The sequence below is a fragment of the Hyperolius riggenbachi genome, chromosome 7 (genome assembly GCF_040937935.1).
Source record: "Hyperolius riggenbachi isolate aHypRig1 chromosome 7, aHypRig1.pri, whole genome shotgun sequence".
Classification (NCBI taxonomy): Eukaryota; Metazoa; Chordata; class Amphibia; order Anura; family Hyperoliidae; genus Hyperolius; species Hyperolius riggenbachi.
Window position 1 is genome coordinate 137,830,078 of NC_090652.1, and position 23,566 is coordinate 137,853,643.

Here is a 23,566-nt window from a genome sequence, read left to right on the forward strand (position 1 = left end):
ACGGCCACACCTGTTTCAATCAAGAAATCACTTAAATAGGAGCTATCTGACACAGAGGTAGACCAAAAGCACCTCAAAAGCTAGACATCATGCCAAGATCCAAAGAAATTCAGGCACAAAATGAGAACAAAAGTAATTGAGATCTATCAGTCTGGTAAAGGTTATAAAGCCTTTTCTAAAGCTTTGGGACTCCAGCGAACCACAGTGAGAGCCATTATCCACAAATGGCAAAAACATGGAACAGTGATGAACCTTCCCAGGAGTGGCCGGCCAACCAAAATTACCCCAAGAGCGCAGAGAACACTCATCCGAGAGGCCACAAAAGACCCCAGGACAACATCTAAAGAACTGCAGGCCTCACTTGCCTCAATTAAGGTCAGTGTTCACTACTCCACCATAAGAAAGACTGGGCAAAAACGGCCTGCATGGCAGATATCCAAGGCGCAAACCACTTTTAAGCAAAAAACATTAAGGCTCGTCTCAATTTTGCTAAAAAAAAAAAAAAAAAAAAATCATCTCAATGATTGCTAAGACTTTGGGACAGACGAGACAAAAGTTGAACTTTTTGGAAGGTGCGTGTCCCGTTACATCCGGTGTAGAAGTAACACAGCATTTCAGCAAAAGAACATCATACCAACAGTAAAATATGGTGGTGGTAGTGTGATGGTCTGGGGTTGTTTTCCTGCTTCAGGACCTGGAAGGCTTGCTGTGATAGATGGAACCATGAATTCTACTGTCTACCAAAAAATCCTGAAGGAGAATGCAGGGCTGTGGAGTCGGTCCAAAAATCCACCGACTCCGACTCCTCAGTTTAGGATTCCACTGACTCCGACTCCACGACTCCAACTCCTCTAATTTGCATATTACAATTTTGTTGATTAAAAGTATGTAACATGAAATTCGTCTCTTAACTGCCAACGCTTAGGAATTTTACAAGACAACTGAAGTGAGAAGGATATGTAGACTACTATATTTATTCCCTTTAGACTAAAACTAGTCCTTGGTAAGAGTACTTGTAAAAAGGTACAACCGGAACAAAGAACATCTATCAAGTGTGGGTGCATGTAAGAATGATGTGCAGGTACTCTGCAGGGGAATGAGGAGATTGTAAACAGACAACACCTCTGTGTTCAATGTGCACAGCATTCTCAGTGGATTCCCTGCAGCTCTGTGGGGAGTGCATATGTATAGTACTACTGTGTAACAAAGTAAACCTGAGACAGATGAAATTAAAGTTTTATACATACCTGGGGCTTCCTCCAGCCGCCTTCAGGATAATCAGTCCCTCGTTGTCCTCCTCCACCACCTGGATCTTCTGCTATGAGTCCAGGTACTTGAGTCAGTCAAGCGTAGTTCGCATGAACACACTCCGCCGTGAGCGTACTACACCTGTGCAGCACTATTGCGCAGGTGCAGAATGTTCCTGGCTGTGGGAGCGGGGTGCGGCCGGACAGCGCTGACTGGCTGAATTACCAGGACTCATAGCAGAAGATCCGGGTGGTGGAGGACAGTGAGGGACTAATTAGCCTGAAGGGGGCTGGAGGAAGCCCCAGGTATGTATAAAACTTTACTTTTCATCCATCTCAGTTACCCTTTAATTTGTAGTCACCAAACCAAATTTTAATAACATATCAAATTATTTTATTTCATCAGCAAAGGGAGTGCATACATTTGCATAAATCAGCATCAATGCAGATTTCCATCTCGTTGACCATCTCTATTAGTGAATAGCTACACATCAGGCTTTATTCTTACAGCATAGATGTTATTTAGTATATATAAGAGATTCCTGTGTACACATCATATATACAGTCACAATCAGATATGTATATCGGACCTTAAAAATACGGGGACTGCTTTATTGAAGCAGCACAAGTAACTAATTTTGATTGGTTTATTTCATTTTTGTGGACTAAGCACAGCTATTACTGTATATATACTGTACATATACATTATTTTTAATGACTATTATCTGAGAAATAGAACATTTTATCATATTTTCTATTTTAATTACAGTTACAAATTCATTAGGAGTCGGAGTCGGTGCATTTTTTCCCGACTCCGACTCCAGGCACCCAAAATTGCCCGACTCCACGACTCCGACTCCACAGCCCTGGGAGAATGTCCGGCCATCTGTTCGTCAACTCAAGCTGAAGCGATCTTGGGTGCTGCAGCAGGACAATGACCCAAAACACACCAGCAAATCCACCTCGGAATGGCTGAAGAAAAACAAAATGAAGACTTTGGAGTGGCCTAGTCAAAGTCCTGACCTGAATCCTATTGAGATGTTGTGGCATGACCTTAAAAAGGCAGTTCATGCTTGAAAACCCTCAAATAGAGCTGAATTACAACAATTCTGCAAAGATGAGTGGTCCAAAATTCCTCCAGAGCACTGTAAAAGACTCGTTGCAAGTTATCGCAAACGCTTGGTTGCAGTTATTGCTGGTAAGGGTGGCCCAACCAGTTATTAGGTTCAGGGGGCATTTTCTTTTTCACACAGGGCGATGTAGGTTTGGAGTTTTTTTTTCCCTCACTAAATAAAAACCATCATTTCAATCTGCATTTTGTGTTCAATTATGTTATCTTTGACTAATAGTTAACGGTTTTTGATGAGCAGAAACATTTAAGTGTGACAAATATGCAAAAGAATAAGAAATCAGGAAGGGAGATAGAGATATATATACATATACACACACACACACACACACACACACACACACACACACACACACACACTGCAACTGTTCCAACGGATCCGCTGCAGACTGAAGTGTGAACAAATCTAATTGCTAAATTGGGATACATTCACTGTCAGTTTCTCATTGCAGTTAGACGGACATAAAAATGGCCGTTTTCACTAATAGTGGGAACAGAGCCAAAACGTGAAGCCAGTGACACCATTGAACACCTGTACATCTTATTATCCACATCATGTCACCCCAGTAAACAATAGAACTAAGCATCCCTCCACCCCTACTCCCCTTGTATGCATACTAGACTGTTCTCATCTTAGAAGACCAGTCAAGACAATTTTGGATGCAAAGCTAGATATTCAAGTCAGGGCTGTGGAGTCAGGGTTGGAGCAATTTTGGGTACCTGGAGTCGGAGGTTTCATAAACTGAGGAGTCGGATTATTTTTGTTTCAAATCCATAGCCCTGGTAAGTATTACACTAAAGGAGTCGGAGTGGGTACCCAGCATTACCCCTTCTGCAGGAATCCACTCAGATTTCCATTCTTTTCAAGGGGACAGTCATTTTGTGCCTGTTACACAGTTATTTGGATTGGAAAAAAAAAAAAAAAAAAAAAAAAAAAAAAAGGCATACGTAGAGTTCAACCACAAAAAGTACAACACCAGCCTGCTCCCTCACATATCACTGCTGATCCAGAGGAAGGCAAAAAACCCTTACAAGGCATGGTCCAATTAGCCACAAAAGGGGAAAAAAAATTCTTCCCAACTCCAGATGGCAATCAGATAAAATCCCTGTGTAGTTGCACATTTAGTGTAAACAAAGAGTGACCATGAAGACCGATTAGCTAGTCAGCTCAGCACAGTATCTCCACAGCTCTCAATTATAACATCTGTTTATTCAGTCAACACTCTGTTGAAAAGCGTTCTTTAATTTAAATCTCTAGATAAAACAAGAGAGCAGGTCTTCCAGTACACACAAGATAAGACGTCATTTTCATTTTGCACCTGTAGTTTGAAAACCACTGCACCCATGCAGAGTCCTGTACGGTGTTTCTAGAATTGAAGCATATATACCCTCTGAATAGATCAAGTTAGGGGAACGCTCGTATCACAGAGTTCTTAACCACTTAAGGACCAGGGCATTTTTACCTGATCTGTGCTGCGTGGGCTCTCCAGCTCACAGCACAGATCAGGATAGAGCCAGGGCAACCAGACCCCCCCCCCCCCTTTTTTTCCCCCACTAGGGGGATGTCCTGCTGGAGGGGGTCTGATCACCGCCGGCTATTTTCGCCTTGCGAGGGGGGGCTCCTCAAAGCCCCCCTCCGCATCGATTTTCGTCCTCCCTGTCCTTCTTTCCCTCCCCTCCTTCCCCTGGGCGGCGCAGGACGGAGATCCTATCAGACTGCGGCGATCCCCGGCCAATCAGAGGCCAGGGATCGCCGATCTCCTTTACGGCGCTGCTGCGCAATAGCGCCGTGTGGTGTAAACAGCGGGGATTTCTTCCCCGCGTGTTTACATTTAGCCTGCGAGCCGCGATCGGAGGCTCGCAGGCTATTCACAGAGACACCCTCCGTGAACGGACATGGAAAGGCCGCTCGAACGATCGGCCGTTTCCATGGGAAACCACTTGCGACCTGCTGACGCCTATCGGCATTAGGCGGTCGTTAAGTGAACAACTGAAGTGAGAGGAATGTGGAGGCTGTCATATTAATTTCCTTTTAAACAATACCAGTTGCCTGGCATCCTGCTGATCTCTTTGGCTGCAGTAGTATCTGAATCAACCACCTGAAACAAGCATGCGGCGATTGCAGTCAGTCAAACATCTGATTTGTATGCCTGTTCAGGGTCTATGGCTAAAAGTATTGGAGACCGAGGATCAGCAGGACAGCTAGGTAATTTGTACAGTTTTAGGCTGCTTTCACAGTGGGACGTTACAGGCGCACGTTAGAGCAGCCTGTAACGTACCCCAACGCACAGCAATGAAAAATGGGCTGTTCACAGTGCCCACGTTGCGTTACAGTGTAACGCAGCACGTCTACATAACGTATGCAGTACTTTACACGTGGCTAAGCCGTGTTAGACGGTTTGCACATGCTCAGTAGGGTTTTTTTCTTTTCATTTTATGGGCAGAGGAGGCGGGGAGAGGCCGTTACGTAGCCAGGCACATGGCTACTTATTATTCACTGCACTTGCAGTGTTTACATCCTGGAGCGGCCGCGGATTGGCTGGCGGGACCACGTGATGCGGAGAGCTCCGCTCACGTGGTCTCCGCAGTGCCTCCGACAGAGCAGGCGCACCAAGAGCTGTTTGTAACGCGGCTCTTGGCAGAGTCCTGCTCCAACACCACCAGGCGTTGCGTTAGGGGCACGTTATGCGACCATAACGTCCCCTAAAACGCAACATCCCACTGTGAAACCAGCCTAAAAGGAAATAAATATGGCAGCAACCATATCCCTCTCACTTCAGTTGTCCATTAAGATTCTAGAGTCAGCTGCAGCATGTATTACCAAATTAATTGGACTCTTCCACCAAGTACTACACCAGACCGCTGTCCTAGAACTGGAGTCATGGTGAGAGTAAAGGAAGTATCGCATTATGCAGATTTCTCTCAGCAATTAATCCCCAACATTAATTAGCATTATTAGAACACGTCACCAGCCAGCACTGATTTTATGAATGGGTCGCAATTTGACAGAAGCAAAGAGAGTATACAGTGAACGTGAAGCAATACACGGTGGCAGTCTTTCTAGGAATTCTGTTTAATCTTTAGTTTCAGTGTTCACATGCATTCACATTGTCTGGAAGCCCAAACACAGGAGTGAGAGACGTGGTGATGAATGGGCCTGGGAATCATCACTCATCTGTAACCGTGCCAAGAGGAATTGCGATAAAATTCCACTACCCTCTAAGGAGAGCCCAACATTCATTACTAAGCCAAGGGGGAAATCCAAAGCTAATGACTGGATCTGGTGTCTGACCAGGTCATCTCTTCTCATTCATAACTTCACTGTCACTGATGGGAATGGCTACTCGAGACACACTGTGGAGAACAAATTCTGTACATATATAAAAATCCCGTCAGACGGTTTCACCATTACCACTTTATATCCACAGGCCTCGAGGATCAGGACAAGAAAAAATACACAGCAGGACAGAGGGTGGTAAAGTTTCTCAGGAGCAAGCCTGATCCTATGTTACTAACATTATGTAATGAACAATAAAACTACAACAGGTATTCAAAGTTCAATTAGCTTTCACAAGTATGATAAATATAACCAGTACCTCACCATCATAAATAGGACGCAGTTCCTTTATATTTCCATCTCCAGTCTTCTCACCTTTATAACACAATTAAAACTATGAAATTTCGACTGGATTAAAATGGTCTTTGTCTCCAGCAAGGCATAGAGCAAGAGTCTATAGGTGAAAACCAGGTTAGTAAGCAGCAATGCCCACTATTTGCCATAGATGGTTTATGAAGTATGTGAAAGCTGCCATATGCTGAGCCAGTTTGTGATGTTCCGTATTACCGTAAATAAGTGATTTTATTGGGGTGTAATATAAGTGTAATATTGGGGTGCTTATGATGTAAGGATAACAGGAACATATTCTTTCATTTTTCTGCCTGTGTTCCATATAGGTCGGCTAGAAGGGAGATGTGGCCATTGATTGCTTGGGGCAAGGAAGTGGGTATTGTCTTGACCATAGGAAATGCTTTGAGTTTCTGCTAATGGGATTATCTGCCTGGCATTTTGAACTCAGGAGACGGCCCATTGTCTCAATACACAAAGCCAGCCTAGGCAGGAAAAGTCTAACACATGTCAACTTTTGGTGAAGAAACCCTATTTCACTGTGAGGAAATTAAATTATTAGAGAAAGTCTTTTCATGTATGTGGGCTATAGTACATTTTTTGTGGATGTTAGATCTCTAGAAATCCAATTATGACTGAGGATGTAATTAAAACCTAGTTCCTCCCCTCCCCAAGGAAGTTGCAGCCTCCAGGCATAGCTCAGAGTATAAAAAGCAGAGGCAGATGCCTAGTGACTATCTGCTCTGGGAGTTAGCGCATAGCTAGAGTTGATCTCGACTTCCGGTCGAACAAGCGGCATGCTCCTGCCGACAACGTTGAGACCTTCAAGTTGGTAACGTTTTTTTTAATCCCCATTTTTATTTTACGCAAATATCCGTGTGTGTTATCTTTGTAACTTTTATCTTGTAACTATTTTTACTTTGTTTTTTGTAATCTTTTGTATATATTAAGTTCTGCATTGTTCTATGTTTTTCTGGAATATTAAATTATTATTTAATAAGCTTGACTTCTGCCGTACTAAACTAACACTCATAGCCTAGAAGAGACTGCAGTGTAACTGTGTATAAGTCATGCCTAATTGTACGCTTGAGCAACACTACCGTATGAAATTGTAATTGCATTGTGTGTGGGGGCGTTTGTCATACGTTGGCCTAAGCGCGCAGCTGACCCAACGTACGAACAACGCCAGTGCGAGTAGCGACAGCAGAGTGGCTAACAGTATCGTTCAGGACAACGGTTAGTGGGTCTTTGCTTCACGACAGTGTAAGATTGCAACTGTGTGGGTGCGTGGCGTTCCCGTATTCGGCCTAAGCGCAAAGCTGACCCAAATACAAAAACGCGGAGTGCGCGCTGAGGACTCGACAGCAGAGTGGAAGTGTCTAGCGAACAGCTAGTGGTGGCAGTGGGAAGTGTTTGAGGGGTTCCAGCCTTGTTTGTAGCTTAAATAAGGCTGTTCCCCGCTTAATCTGGTCAAACCCGCAGTCGGGAACCGTATACGCAGGCGTGCCGCGGGCCGGTTCCTGACAGTGGTCATTCTAAAATTTTAAAACATCGTATTTAAAAAATGAAAAGCTAATTCTATACAAGGTATGTGATACACTGTAACCACTTGAAATTAGCAATATAGCAGAGAATAAGTAGCCAATCACTCACCCAGACTACAGTCTAGTTAGAATACAAAGTCCTAAATATATTACCCAAATTTTAACAAAATGTTCCAGCCTAGCGCTTTGTAAGCTCAGGGAACAGATATTTGCAATTCTAGACCCCCACCTTCTGTGACAGACAGAATGAACCTTGAGGCTGCATTTCCACTTGTGCGGTGCGAATCGCCGCGGTAAAAATTCGCATGCGGATTTCGCATGCGGGTCTATGCGAATTTTCATGCGAATTCGCATGGATGACGATGTATGCGAATTTAACCATGGCAGTGCTGGTGTGCTTTTCCATTGTTTCTATGCGAATTCACATGAAAATTCGCATACCCAAACCTCATGCGAATTTCCTATTAAATACATTGTATGCGATTCGCATAGCGGTATCCGATATGCAAATTCTGATGGCTCTGCCATGCGAATTTTTTCTGCACAGAAAAACGCAAAGGAATCCTGACAAGTGGAAACAGTCCCATTCACTTGTATTGCTATGCGAACTTCGCGATAGTGGAAATGGGCCCTGAATGTCAATCAAGAATGCAGCCAGAGAGACCAGGACATGCTTGCTGTGTGCAAAGGTTTATCTGAATGGTGTCATATTGCTTTCCATGTCTAATAAAGTGGATAGGTATGCCCTATGAACGAAACAAGCCTCGCCCACAGCTCCTCCAGCGCCTAGGCATTCTGAGTCCCATGTAGCAAGTGCTCATGTGAGCTCAGTCTGGGGAAGGAGGCATTACCAGCAAGAGATTTCAGAGGCAAGGGGCGGAGAGAAGAGTGGAGTTTTCACAGGCTGAGGGAAGGAGATGCAGAGTAGCTTGCCTGTGTGATGACAAGCAGAATATGGCTGCTCTCGAATGACAGTAAAAAATAATCATATATTGTTGAAGCTGTTTGCAGCTAGATGTGCTGTGTAAACTAAACTTTAGATAAGATAGACATGTTACTTATTATAGTTTTTTCATCTCGGATCTGCATTAATAAGCATCTCATACAGGCTGCAGAAGTTAAGGTGAGCATACACATACAATGATCAGGATTTAAGAGGGCTGCCATACACACGCTTGATGATTCTTGGCAGTAGGTAGCCTCGACTGAGAACCATCTAGGTCTACAAGGCGTCACAGTGCTGGCAAATACATTCACTGATCTTATCAAAAGATAAATTTAAAATGGTACATGTGGTGAGTGCTGAACAGATTGTGGGTGTACCAAAGGAGGCGAGAAATACAAGAGAGCTCTTTCAGCTTGATTTATTGAATGATCACAATGCAAACATGTGGCCAGCATGGGAGATGCCTCCTATGATCAGGAAACCAATTATTTCCACTGTGCATCCATTTCTGAGGCAACTCCACTGTAGAACTTAACAAGTCCTTAGGAAGAGCCCACACAGGAAAGAAATGCTGCAGTGCCCAGCAAGTTCATAGTGAACCAGAACTCATATAACCAATCAAATACAGTCTGTAGGTTCTGGAGCTGTATTTAGCTAGCAGGGCCAACAAAGAAGCTTTGCATATTTAGCAGTGATGCATCATGGGTGACCTTATATGTTCAACCTGAATAATCACATACACCTTCTGCTTTAAGAAGACAAACTTCTGTTTTGCAGACACATTGATAAAATACTTTGTAGACAATTCCTCTGTGATGTAATGTGTAGTTTAGGCACTCGTACACATAGGAAATACTCTCAGACCTAACCTATAGTATGTTCAGCACTTCTTTCACACAAAGAATTCTAAATGGAACGTGACAGGTCGTGATGCTGCCTGTCTGTACAGGTCTAACCAACACAGAACACCTCGCAAAAGAAGCATTGAAAGTGAAGAGGAAACATTGTATGGCGCTCAAACTGGGTCTTTACTCAGCTCCATTCTGTATCATACAGACAAAGGTAGATGCTGATAGACATCATAAATACAAAAGTCGTAATTAAAATGCAAATATAAGTAGAGATGCAAGTTCATTCAACAAGGCAATGGACCCCACGGCACAGTAGTCATTTATAGTGGCAAAGACATGGACAGTAACAGTGTACATACCTGCTACAAAATCACTCCTGTACCACAGCCCTAAAGTTACACATACATGGTGAATAATCCTCCCAGCTGTTTCAGATTTACTACACCGTACTGTTTCATATTCTATTCCATCTCCAACATAAGCGGAGTGATGCTACTGCCATGTGATGCATTTGCAGGTAAGAAAAAGCATCTGTGGAAGGCAATGGTAGGATGCATGTACAGCACTATAACCAATATAATTACATCTGAATGGGCAGCAACTGCCTGCCAGATGTTACATGAAACTATTTTAAACCATGTGCTAACTATATATCTATTCATTCCCTCATGCGTTCACCCCAACTATATATGTGGAAAGCAATGCAACAAAGTTTTGGGTCGCTTCCTCCTTTCTCTTTGGTTCAACCATCCATGTGTCCCATAAGAATCATAGCTTCCATCTAATCTGGGGGTGGGGGGAACTGACAAGATATGGCGCAGATCCTGTTTCTACGTGCGTAACAAACGATTTGGTTGTAATGTTTTTATTATAACATTGCAACTTGCTCATCAACAGTACAATGACAGAAACCGCTACACCTGGAAGAAGCAGTCTACCTCATGGTTAAGCCTTCACCAGTATGAGGACTGTCACCCACAGGGATCATGACTGGATCCCTCAAGTGACAGTTCAGAGCTGCTATGCATGAGCCACATTGAAGAAACATGAGTGTTTGTTGGTGTGAATTATGTGCTTTTGTTCCCTGTAAATGAACTATTCCCCAAGTTCCAATTTCCTGTAAGGATTGGTCCATGCAGACTCTTGGCCTCGGGCAAAACTATAGTTTTCAGCTAGTTTCTCAGTTTTACCATGTTTTAATGGGACCTTATTCTTCATTTTAAGCTCAAGCTGAAATCAGAAAGCAACCCGAGTCAGCCCGGGTCAATCCAAGTCTCAAGCTCTGTGTACGCTAGCCCTAAATCTTCCAGAGTAGAGGCACCACTGCTGACAGGTCTTCAGAATTATAACAATTTTCTGCACAGTTAAACCGCAGTGACATGAGTGAGCATGCCAGCAAAAGATGTACCATATGCCAACCATGGCTGCTGCATGCTCTCATTCTGCTCATTGCTCCTCACCATGAGGAATAAAACAAGTGGGAGATGTAGCAGCTTTGAGTGACAGATTGGCTACACTTCCAGGTTGTTGAATCCTGCGTAGTGGGAGAAGCAGTGAGCAGACGCCATGGTCAGGATTGGCCTCCTCCAGGCAACCAAAGCATTTTCATTGGACAGAACTGCACCAGATCAAACATGTAAATATCTGCCAGCATTAGCAATGTTGAGGATGTATGAAGCTTTCACACAATGTTAAAAATACATTCAATCTGTACTTCAAACAAAGTGTTGCTGCCATGGTTGCAAAGTCGTGCAATTTAAACAATTAATTCAATTTGGGAACCCCTACACTGACTGCAGGAAAACAAAAACTCCAAAACTACAGCTACAAATACACTTGCAGCGACTGCTGCTAAAACTGTTTAAAGGACAACTGAAGTGAGAAGAATATGGAGGCTGCCATAATTATTTCCTTTTAAACAATACCAGTTGCCTGGCAGCCCTGCTGATCTATTTGGCTGCAGTAGTGTCTGAGTAACACCAGAAACAAGCATACAGCTAATCTTGTCAGATCTGACAAGGTCAGAAACACCTGATCTGCTGCATGCTTGTTTAAGGTCTATGGTTGAAAGTATTAGAGGCAGAGGATCAGCAGGAGAGCCAGGCAACTGGTATTACTTAGAAAGAAATATGGCAGCCTCCATAGCCCTCTAACTTCAGTTGTCCTTTTAGTGACAGTTAAGGAACAAATGCTGTATAAATATGCAGCTCTACTTTTCTGTTCTATAGAGAGAGCAGAGGACAGGAGGGAGATGCACTGGTACACGGACTACAATAGAGAAACAAATGTATCATCAGTAGGGATCTCTCATTACTGAACACTAGGGGCGCCTATACTTAAATTAGCTTTTCACCCAACACAAATCAGTTGTTTTGATTAATAAAAATAAAACTGGGGTTGTACTTGCCATGTCTACATCTCAAGACTGATTTTCTTAGAGGGAAGAAAAAAAAAAGAAAAACGAACACAGACACACCCCACCTTTTGGGTATCAACCATACAAATGCTATGCTTTGATGTTTTGGGTACAGCAACAGGCCTCTTTAGCAATGATTGCTAGGTGCAGGGAGGCGATACCTAAAGCCAGCCACGGGGCTAGGCAGCAGGCCACATGAATAGTAACTTCCTTCCCTCTAGCCTGCAGGGAGGGTGAAGGTGATGAACTTGATGGATACATTAGATATTCGTTATCAAACCACTTTGGATTATGGCAGACTTCCAGCCACAAGGTTTTCTCCCTAAAACTGGTCCCTACTGTAAGGGTGCGTACAGACATATGACGTTTACGACTATAGTCGTTTAAAACGATCGTTACCGACGGCATTGCCCGACGATCGTTCGTAAAAAGTGCACGAACGATTGTTAAAACGACCGACCAACGAGATATGTCGTTGGTAAAGAACGATCCATTCTGCCAGATCTTTTCCAACAACCATCGTTCAAAAAGTAATGTCTGTACAACGATCGGTCGTTGATCGTTCGTTCTCAAAGCTTTGCACATGCTCAAACAGTTCTTTTTGACACTTGTGTTTGAAATCAGTTTATAAATCATGTTGCGCACGCAACGCTCGTTCCAAGATCGTTCGTACACGAACGATGTTCAAAGTAGCCTTTCTTCAAACGATCATCGGCCGATACCTCCTTTACCATCGTTCGTCGTTCAGAACGAACGATCGTTATCGTATGTCTGTACGTACCCTATGCAGTGTCACCAGCTTTTACCTTTAATTACTGCCGCATATGAATTATACGGGTCTTCTGGCTAGTTAATGTAGTTTAGGCACTGTTTAGGTGTAAATAGCTCCCGCACCTGCATAACTCAGATATGCCAGTATTTAAAGGCATCATTTGGCATCCCTGAGGCAGGGAACACACTTGACTGTTTTTGTACACGTTTTCTGCACAGAAAAACTGAGAACGCATGTTAATCAATGGGCTAGTACACACTTTAATAAATTTGTTCGCGCGCAGAAAAAAAAAAACTGACATTCTGCATCATGACTCTGCACATTTTGTCAGTTTTTTTGTATCAATTACATCAGCTGCTATGAAAAAACGTGCGCGTTTTCCTGCATAGAGACACACTTGGTGTGCAGAAAAAGTATGCAGGAATACGCACGCAGAAAACTGAAAGACAAGTGTGTTCCCTGCCTGAAGGTCTGTATTAGAGAACTGTTGCCATGGTTACAAAGTTTAAACATGCCAGCAATTTAAAAAAAAAAAATCATAGCTGGGTGTAAAATGAAACAGAGAGACCAGTTTGAAATAACAATGAATGAAAAATGGCTTGAGTAGCAGTGACACATGTAAGTTTCAGGCCAGTTTTACACCTGATTTTTGCATTGCAGTGGGATGCGCTGCTCCTGCCATAATCCCCCGCAACACAAAAAATGACAAACATATGAGGTGTGCCTTACAGGGTCATATGCATAGCACCACTTCCCACTGAGTGACATACACCACTCGGATTCCTATCAACCCGCACTCGTGCGCCGCACTACATCGTTAACAGTGCGTCACCCAAAGACTTCCATTACCCCAAGCATTGTGCCTGAGGTAACACGCTGTTGCCCTTGCACTGGATCTGATATTTCCGGTGTACCACAAGAAGTGTGAAAGTCTCCATAGACTTTTCATTGCTTTTGCGTCCCTTTGCAGTAAAATAGGGTAACAACACAGGTTTACCCTGCAAGTGTAAAAGGGGCCTCAATCTTCCTTTTATTTTATATCAAGGATGAAGTCATGGCAGCAGAGCCAAAAGCAAGTTCGTTGCCTGTAGTGAGCTTTCTCCCTTTGTAAATACCACTGGCAAGGCACAGCTACGCTGAACCTGCTCAAGTGCGAGGGCTATTACATCACAAGCCTGAGCACTGCCATTTATTGCCTTCCAGAGACAAATTAAGAGATCCTACACCACAGGCTGCTGCAAGGAGTAGTATTGGAACCAAGGGTCACAAAGGTTTCAGGTGGAGCCTTTTCTCAGCATTTACTGTCTTCCAGAGTCAGAAGGTGAAACAGCACCGGTGGCCCCACAACTACAACTTTCACAAGACCTTAATATTACCCACGTGCATTTTGTACAGAGTGGGAAAAGTTGTCTGCTTTTGCACCCAATTCAGAGATATAACGGTTGTGGACAATACTGAAGGAAAAATTCCACTGGCTGATGCTTGCTTACCACCTCTTGTGCATATAAAACATTGCATTTTAGACGCTAAACTCTTCATAAGCATCTAATTTTTTCCATTACGTTAACCTTGGGCTTGCTTTAAGGCTACTTACACACCAAGACGTTACAGGCGCACGTTAGTGCGCCTGTAACGCTCCCCCAACGCACAGCAATGTAACACAAGTGGGCTGTTCACACAGCCCACGTTGCGTTACATGTAATGCTGCACGTTCTCCGCAAAGTGCAGCATGCTACGGCGTTGGAGCGGCTATAGCCGCGTTAGACTGTTTGCACATGCGCAGTGGGGGCGGAGAGGAGGCGGGGAGAGCCAGCTACAGTAGCCGCGCACATGGCTACTTAATATTCACTGCACTGGCGGCAGCTGATTGGCCGGCGGGACCACGTGATGCGGAGTGTCTCGCTCCGCATCACGTGGTCCCGCTGGCCAATCAGCGCCACTCTGGGAGACATTATAGGAATCGAGCCGCCTAACGCGGCTCACTCTACCATCGGCTCTTGCAGCACCATACGTTGTGTTAGGTGCACGTTATGCGACCTTAACGTGGCACCTAACACAACGTCTTGGTGTGCAAGAAGCCTAAACCTATGGAGGGCTAGATTTGCTACTGCTAACACTCCTCTTGCTGCTAGTTGTCTTCAGGATTCCTACCATACCCAAGCTTTTTAATATTCAACTAGCCCCCTTGTCGAATATACTTCAGGACCAAGCTGTGAACAAGAGCTTTTGAACTGGGCATGTGCAATTATAGAGCAACGCATTCCCAGTACAATGAAGCGCTCATGCTCCAAAGAAGGAAGAACACTTTTTTTTTTTTTTTTTACTGGGCATGCACGGTTTCCGCACTCGTGCATGCCAAGTTCACAATTGCTTTGTTCGAAGCCTGGTGAACATCCCGGTGGCTGGAACGGAGACAGGAGGAGCCCGAAGACCACAAGCAGGAGGATAGCGAGTAGTACAAAAAACAAAACAAAAAAACCACGTGCAAAGCCCGAATCTCAGCTTTGTAAGCAAAGTGAAAGGGGAAAAAATTAACACCCATATCAGGTTTTTATGCTGCCTTATCTAATACTGGCAAAATGTACTCCCTTCCTGTTATTAGAAATTAGTGATGAGCTGAAGAAAAAAAAAAAAAAAATTATATATATATATATATATATATATATATATATATATATATATATATATATATATATATATATATATATATATATATATATATATATATATATATATATATATATATATATATATATATATATATATATATATATATATATATATATATATATACTCTGTCTATCTACACATACACATACACACACACACACACACACAGTTAACATGCAAATGTCCGATGACCAGTAGAGAAATGGAGTTTTAGTTTATTAGAGCCAGCAGTGGTCAATAGACCAGCAGCTTGAGGTTTTGGTTACCTCCTTTTCATACCCTCCCTGAGTCAGTGGAGACTGGCAAGATAATTTTTCCTCTCATTGCTACCAGAGAAGCCAGAGGTAGTGCAGGGAACACAGACAGCAGTATAAGCTTTGCAGTAAATCTAACCTTTCCCAGATCTGGTTTGAGCAAAAATGGTAATGCTTTAACTCAATCTCCTCTAATTCTCATGGATTTGAGGGGACTTTGTTACAGGACAATAAAAACGGTGTAATGGAATGTGGAGATGCCATTCCTCTCAGCCATTTGGATTGAAGCCAACTCTCCTACTGTACACTTCAAAACAGAAACTGGCACCTAGCTGGTATCTATGTGCAGCACCTCCTTTCTTTCCATCACTGAGGAGAAATGTTCTCAGCGCTGAGTACTAGGCCTGAAAGATAAATCGAATTTAAACCGAAATCGTGATCACCAACATCACAATTTCGGAATCGTCAAAGCTGCAATTATCGCGATCAAGTCATTTCCACATGGGGGAAGTTTGAAGAAGTGGATTCAAACTTCCTCAAAGTCCAAGCGCGTGCGGCCCGCAGCGTTGGACATACCTTCCGTACGAGTCCAACGCTGTCCATCATCTATCACCATCTGCCGGCTCTTGTGCTTGGCAAAACTCTGGGTTCCTGTATGTCACATAACATACAGGAAGTATTCCGTGCATTAGAGCCTGCAGGAGGCGAAGTGGATAGACGGGCATCACTGGACTCGTGCTTGATGTCCAGAAATGGTGCTGCTTGGGGGACAGAGGAGGCACAGAGGGGGCACAGAGAAACAGAACAGGCACAAAGACAAAGGGGGCAAGAGAGAGACCCAGAGGTGGCATAAAGAGGCAAAGGGGGCACAAAGAGAGACGGGGACAGAGGGGGAACAAACAGGCAAAGAGGGAGAACAGCTTGAAGGAAATCGTAATCGAAATCGCAATTTCAGACAGAAATCGCTCAATTCAATTTTTTCTCAAAATCGTTCAGGCCTACTGAGTACTATAAAAACAGTCCTTGCATATTTATATCGTAGGGACACTCAGCGCCTGCCAACCAGCAACATTCATTTCCTCCACAGAAACACATCCATGTTCAAAAGCAGCTTTATGCAAAGCATCATTCAACGAGGTGATGAGAATTAGGAAGCATGGTGTGTCTTGTCAAGATCTTACTATTCACACATAACACACACCTCACCATTTACTCCAAATATTTCTGGACTTGTCTGTACAGGAACACCTAGAAAATAGCCAGCCTACCTAACCAGATCGTCAAGAAATGTCTGACTTCAATGAGTACAGCTTATGTGGGAGAAAGAATCATCCTCATCAATTATATTGCCACCTGCTATTACTACAGGAGGCTGGAGCTGGGAAATCTCACACATGGGATGGGCACCTTTCATCACATCAGGTGCCACTGAAGACTATGCCTCTGCCAAAGCGTGCATAATGTGCAGCCTGCAAGTCAAAGGCCACGTAAACAAGATACATCAATACTGCTCAAGCAATTGTATATTATCATTCAGGAATGATAGAAGCGCTACTCTATGGGGTTGGGCTGTGGGAAAGCCCCACACTGCTGCAAGTACAATTTTGGTCAAGCATAAATTATGAGAGGGAGGCAGGTGTGATCAGGAGACACCTATACACAGGTGTGTACATAGCAAGAAAAGCCTTATCAGTTAGATATTGAACTTATCTTACCAATTGCACAAGGGAGCTAACGTAATGTATCCATGTGCACCATGCACATACACCAGCATAAGCTGTATGCATGCTGACAAACACAGGGGAAGGAGGGAATGCACTGAATTAGACCCTAGCCACAGGGGTCAGTAACAAGAAAAAAATACATATATCCAGGCACATCGCCTCTAGTTAGGACATTAAATAAGTTATTAAGGAAAGGGAGGTGCTGAAGGGGGTGTGGCTAGAAAACAGCAAAAATCGTGTTTGCATGTCTGCACTATGCATGTTACAGGGCCAGAGTTAGGACACCTATGTTTACCTGGGTACTTCTGAGCAGTATAGGTGACTAAGCATAAGAATGCATTCTTCTGTGAACTAAGACCCCGGCTTTTAACTTAGCTGTAGGGATAACAGTTGTGCCTGGATGAGTGAATTTGTGAATGCATTTGTTTGAACATTTGCATGCGAGAGTGCGAAGGGTTAATAGATTTTTCCTCTTGGTACAGAGGCCCTAAAAATGTTTAACTCTGACCACAGCTAAAATAACCTGACTGCCAATTGACTCCATATAAGGCAGAGGCCCTTATTCTACTTTTGATCCTGAGTTTTCGGAGCAGTGCTTTTCAGCACTGCTAGATTTGGGCGCAGCCGGCGCCTCCATAGACTACAATAGGAATCACTGCTATTGCAGCGCTCAGTGAGTAACATCGGTTCCGTCAGAAGATGGAGCCGAGGTTACTTAAATACATAATAATTCGGCCTCCAGCAATCGCTGGAAGCCGAATTATTTAATTCCCCCACTATCCAAGTCGGCCTGGAGGCGGAATAGTAATTAAATCGGCCCGGACTTGTGTAGAAGCAGGATCAGCCATTTAACAGCTGTATCCTGCGCCCAAGTCTACCGGCGCCAATTTCAAATGTACTCCTGAGTTTTTGCCTAGGAGAATTTTTCATCTTCTCCTTAAAGTAACTTTTCAGAACTCTGCAATTGGAAAAAAGTACAAAAAAGTAGGTGGAAAAGTACCATCAAAATTATTTTGAATATTTTCTTGCTTGCTGGTGGTTTAAATGGCATTTTGTTGACAAGAGGTGAAAATCTCAACTAGGAGAAAACGTTGCATACAGTATGTGCCAGTGACTTTCTGGTTTACAAATTGTGGTGGCCTCAGCAGAGGTATAGCGTCTGAGGTGGTGTATCAGAGGTTGAGGGTCTTGTAAACTTTTCTATGGGACACATTAAGCATAATGTAGTCACACCCTTCTCTCTGTCATGTCTGTTGATTAAAAAAAAAAAAAAAGAAAAAAATCCAGATTCACCTGACAGGTTAAATTGACCAAATATTACAGCACTGACACCTTCAGGCCTAGTGCACACCAAAACTGCTAGCAGATCCACAAAACGCTAGCGGTTTTGGGTGCGGATGACAGAGTTTAGTCCCAGTGCACACCGGGCGGATCTTGATGCGATCCGCCGGGTGTTCACCGGCCGCATCCGCATCAGCATGGCTAATGTATCTCTATGGGCTGGTGCACACCGGCGGTTTGAGGTTTTTAGCAAACCGCAAACGTGCAGCAAGAGGCACGTTTGCGGCTTGCTAAAAAACCTCAAACCGCCGGTATGCACCAGCCCATAGAGATACATTAGCCATGCGGATTTTCAGGCGGATTCGGCCGGCAGATCCGCCTGGTGTGCACTGGGCCTTACTTGCAATAACTAGAGCAACTACAGTCATACAATGCAGAATATCCAATCACTAGCCATCTCCATCTGTTGGCTACAATTATAACATAAAAATCCCAGATTAATAAAAGTATTGCCATTGATCCTTAATTAGTGTCCATGGATGCTGAAGACTAGTTCACATGAGTGGTAAAAATAAATGTGCTCATTAAGTGTTCCCTGTGCATGCCAAGTGCCATCCAATCAGCCATGACTCAGGTCTATACTGCAGTAGCTGGGCAGTGGTTCTTTGTTGTGTGACAACCACAGATATTATGCCACATTCAGGTGCAGCCAGGCTGCAGATGTACCAGCCCTCCCCCACTCACCCGTATGCCTGTCAGCTGGCAGGGAAACACCTCAGGTGGTATAGGTTCAGCTGCTCCATAAATGAAATCAAACCTAAAAAATTAGGTTTACATTACAATAGTGCCACCCAAAAGGATCGAGCTCTATCCTTAGGGTGGCACTGCAGGCAACAAACGCCATATAGACCAGTATGGTGTACTGTTTCTATGAGAATGGCGGCACACCAGAGAAACGCTGCAGACATGCACAGTAAGAAGGGATACAATGTACTCACTTGGTTAGAGATCGGGCATGCCAGATCTCAAAGGGGCACTTGTACACATGCTAGATTCAACTTCAGCTACGCTCCATCTAGCATATGTATGAGCCTTAGTGCATAGTGGGTGTTTCGTTCCCTATAAAACGGAAAGGAAAAGTCACGCCACACGTTATTCACATATTGTGTTGCATACAGTCACTGAAAGGTATGCTACACTGTTAACGCGCTTGTTTTGCGGAAATGAGATGCCACACGCTGTTAACAGCACCAGTCACACTGGGCATTGCATTGGTGGTGCAGTGCAACGGTCCACGTTACAATGCTGCCATTACTCACACAACATAACACTGTAAGCGTAGCCTTAGGACCCGTTTCCACTGCTGTCAAATCGCAGCGTTCTTCCACGAGTTTGGAATCACAGCATATCAATAAGAAGTGTATTCGAATGATCCAATTGCAAGTTGCATATAATTTACATTAAATCTGCATGCAGCCCGGAAGTATACTTTATTCCACCATCAGTCTTATCCGAGTCTAAAACAAGGTGCACAACTAAGTTAATGGTAACCTAAACACTAGGTTCTCAACATGTGGTACGTGTACCCCAGGGGGAACTTTGATAGTTCCAGAGGGTACTCGGGCTTGATATACTTAACCAAGAATAAAAGAATATAGAGTTTTAGAAAATGATAAATCTTATTTTAACACCCCCCAATTAGTGTTTTAGCTAATTAAAAGAAATTGTTAATGATTGGAAATTGTTTAGAAGCAATTATGTACTACAATTAAATATATATTTGTCAAGGGGTACTTGTGATAATGTTTGATATGCTAGGGGGTACTTCGTGAGTACAGGGTTTTAAAAGGGGTACATACCAATAACATGTTGAGAAACACTGACCTAAGCCAATCATGATTGTTGTAAGGAGTCAGGCTATAGTTCTGTCCCCAAATGTCCACACGGACCCATAAAAACAGTACTCCATGCTACCTACGCTATAGCATTGAAGCAGCTGGATCTGGAGAGAGTTTCATCACCAAAAAGACAGTTCTGCACAGAAGTCCACAACCTCTCACCTAGAACTAATCACACATATGACAAGCAGCACAGCAAAAGGCGCCAGTCTAGTTTAGGGGACCGAGAAGAAAACCTCATAGAGACCAGCTTACCAATCACAGCATCCTCTACAGCACAGCATTCTGATTGGCCGAATAGTGTGGGCGTAGTTTACTACAACCTAGTGAAAACCTAGCAGTTCGAGAGGGTTCTGTCCACCCAATCATGTTAGCTCTAAAGTAGACTAGCACCAAGCAGAATGCATAGGAAATGTAATCAGGCCACTGGTGAACACACCCTTGCTTAAAAGACAGTAAACATTTATTTTGCTGAATATTGATGATAAATTCTATGTATCGATTAATTGCTGGCCATTATTGAACTAGCTGTGTACTAGTAGATGGACCATTTCGGCTACAGTAGAATAAAGCTGAAGACAGGATGCAACATCCCAGGTGGGGTAAAAAGAGAAGCGTGGTGTAACCATATATCAGAATAAACCCAAGCTTCCATATAGCAAAAATATAATTAAGGTAAGAAAAGTAATATTGAAATTAAGTTAATTAGGAACAACTTTGAGTGATTATTTTGCTTGATAAATGCGCTGAAAGGTTAGGTTTATAAATTAGGTGATAAATAAGTCATTTATGAGAAGTTTTGTGAATAGAGCCCTATGTAGCACCTAAGGTACATCAAGGAACATCAAGGGTCAGAGAATGGCTTCGAATTCAGAAGCCAGTGTGACATTTTAGGAGCCTGCTCAATTGAGAACAATTAGAGAAAAAAAAAATTTAAAAGTAAGGCACCATTTGAAGTTTAAGGCAACGCTCACACTTGGGAAGTCACTAGGGTTTTGCCATGATGCAAAAATGTGATTGAGGGCCCTTTTCCACTAGCAGCGATTGCGATGCTGAATCGCAAACCGCTAGTGATTTTTAAATCACTACGGTTTGTTTTTTAACATAGGAATCGCGGTAGGTAATTTCCATTACCGCAATTCATTTTTGACTCATACGCGATCGCACCGCGGGGCGATTTTTGCCGCATTGCATAGCAAAATCGCGATTGGAAACGCTGGGAAAATTTGTTCACTTTGCTGAATCGCAATCACTAGCGTTTAACTCTAGCAATTGCTAGTGGAAAAGGGCCCTTAGGTACGGTGACCAGATGTCCCGCTTTAGCCGGGACACGTCCCGGATTCGGGGTCCCCTGTCCCAGGCTGCGCTAGGCCCCGGGAAACGTCCCGCTTTTAGCTGCAGGACGTCCCGGCCTCGGGACTCTGGCCACCGTCCGATTGGATTTGAGAGCAGAAGCGCCGTATGCTCATAGCCCGCAGCCCCGCTCCAGCCTGCATGGTCTTCCGGCAGGCAGAGCCGGGCTACGGGAAGATGGCGTCGGAAGCCCTGTACTGGAGACTATTTGTGTCTCCATTACAGGGCTTTGGGGCGCCATCTTCCCGTAGCCCTGCTGTTTCATTCAGCGCGGGAGATTGCAGGAGGATCACCCGGGGAGCTGCACACCAGAGGCCGCCAGGTGAGGGGACTTCTGTCAGGGGAGTAAATTATTTTTTTGCAGGTGAAATGCTGCCCAAATTGCGTTTTATTTTCTGCTGAAATGTTGCCCACATTGCTTTTATTTTCTGCTGAAATGTTGCCCACATTGCTTTTATTTTCTGCTGAAATGTTGCCCACATTGCTTTTGTTTTCTGCTGAAATGTTGCCCACATTGCTTTTGTTTTCTGGTGTCTGGGGTAACTGTTGCTGCATTTATTAATTAATGGTCATAGTTGGCTATATTTGCTGCTGTGGCGTTACGCTCTGCCCATACAAATGTTCAAAGTCAACACCAAACTGCACTGCATTTCAACATAACACCTGCATTTAATCACAGACAAAACACTTATTATGCAGAAATCTGCTTGTGATGAGTCGTCTGCAGTTACCACAGACATGTGTGATCCCTAGGATTCTGCCCATACACTATGCAATCACACCTCCGATCAGCACTGCAATAGTCACCTAGAACCACCATTCCCGATCACATGTAATTTGTGGGTCTATCGCAGTGCTCATAGAGACACGATTTTTGTCAAATTAGTCTAATATGCTAAAATAAATAAATATTCTATAACATATGGCCAGTTTTAGCTACCTGAGGCTCCTGGGATTTATCCAGCCTAGACAGACCCACACATGCATGAAGCAGCTGCACAATCAATCACATCTCACAATCTGACCAGAAAGAGTTAAAAGACAGTAGGAATCCGACTCCACGTTTATAAGGTGGTAGTAGTAGTAACCATCCTCAGGCACATTCTTCATTAGAGAGGCGCTCCTCCCTCCCCCACCCAGCAGGCATCTCAGGAGATAGGCGATTGTCTGCACTTTCCTAACAAGAGCTGCTGCTATACCCAAACTACTACAAGTGAAGAGGAAAAAAAACACCATATAGAAGTATCTGCTATCCATCTGCTGCCGAGGCTCACAGCACTACAATAACCAAACCTCCCTAACCAAAAGAAGTACAGACGGGAACTTTTCTGACTAGTTTATCCAAACTGCTAGCAGTCCTCGCAACAGCACATAGCAGCTGTTCGCGCCCGCCCGCACTGATTGAGCTGTGAGTAGAGTACAGCCCGCACTGACTGACCAGTGTGTGTGAGGAGCCCTCCCGCACTCACCTGTAGCACGCCTGTGGGTACCCAGCACAGTCCCCGCCGATGCAGTAGCCCAAGCAGCTGTAGAAGAGGACGCCTGCTGAATCCTGCCAATCTGAGACTTGTTTTGAACCTCTCCCTCTCACCACACCAGTTCCCTCCCCTCCTTGCTTGGATTATGAGGTCACACGTAAGATGGGTGTGGAGTAAAATATAGATTCCACTCTGTCTATATTAAGAGCAAAAGAGGAAAAAAAAAAGTTTGAAAGGAGATCTTTTCCCACCCCACTGGAGATTTCAAATTCAAAAAATGCACCTAGACCTCTTTTCAGGCATGGATAACCTATGCCAAATCCAGACTCCACCCTAACAATGAAAACAGAGAGTGCTGTCAGAGGGCTGCAGTGTTTG

The 23,566-nt window shown here is 43.8% G+C and overlaps 1 protein-coding gene across 1 annotated transcript in view; it reads right to left on the reverse strand.

Annotated features, from left to right (window-relative positions):
• Positions 1–23,323, reverse strand: part of EMP2 (epithelial membrane protein 2) — a 92,797-nt gene extending 69,474 nt beyond the window's left edge. The window contains exon 1 of the mRNA XM_068244680.1: positions 23,180–23,323. The gene's annotated coding sequence lies outside the window, so the exon portion shown is untranslated. The remainder of the gene's footprint in view (positions 1–23,179) is intronic.
• Between the last annotated feature and the right edge of the window lie 243 nt (positions 23,324–23,566).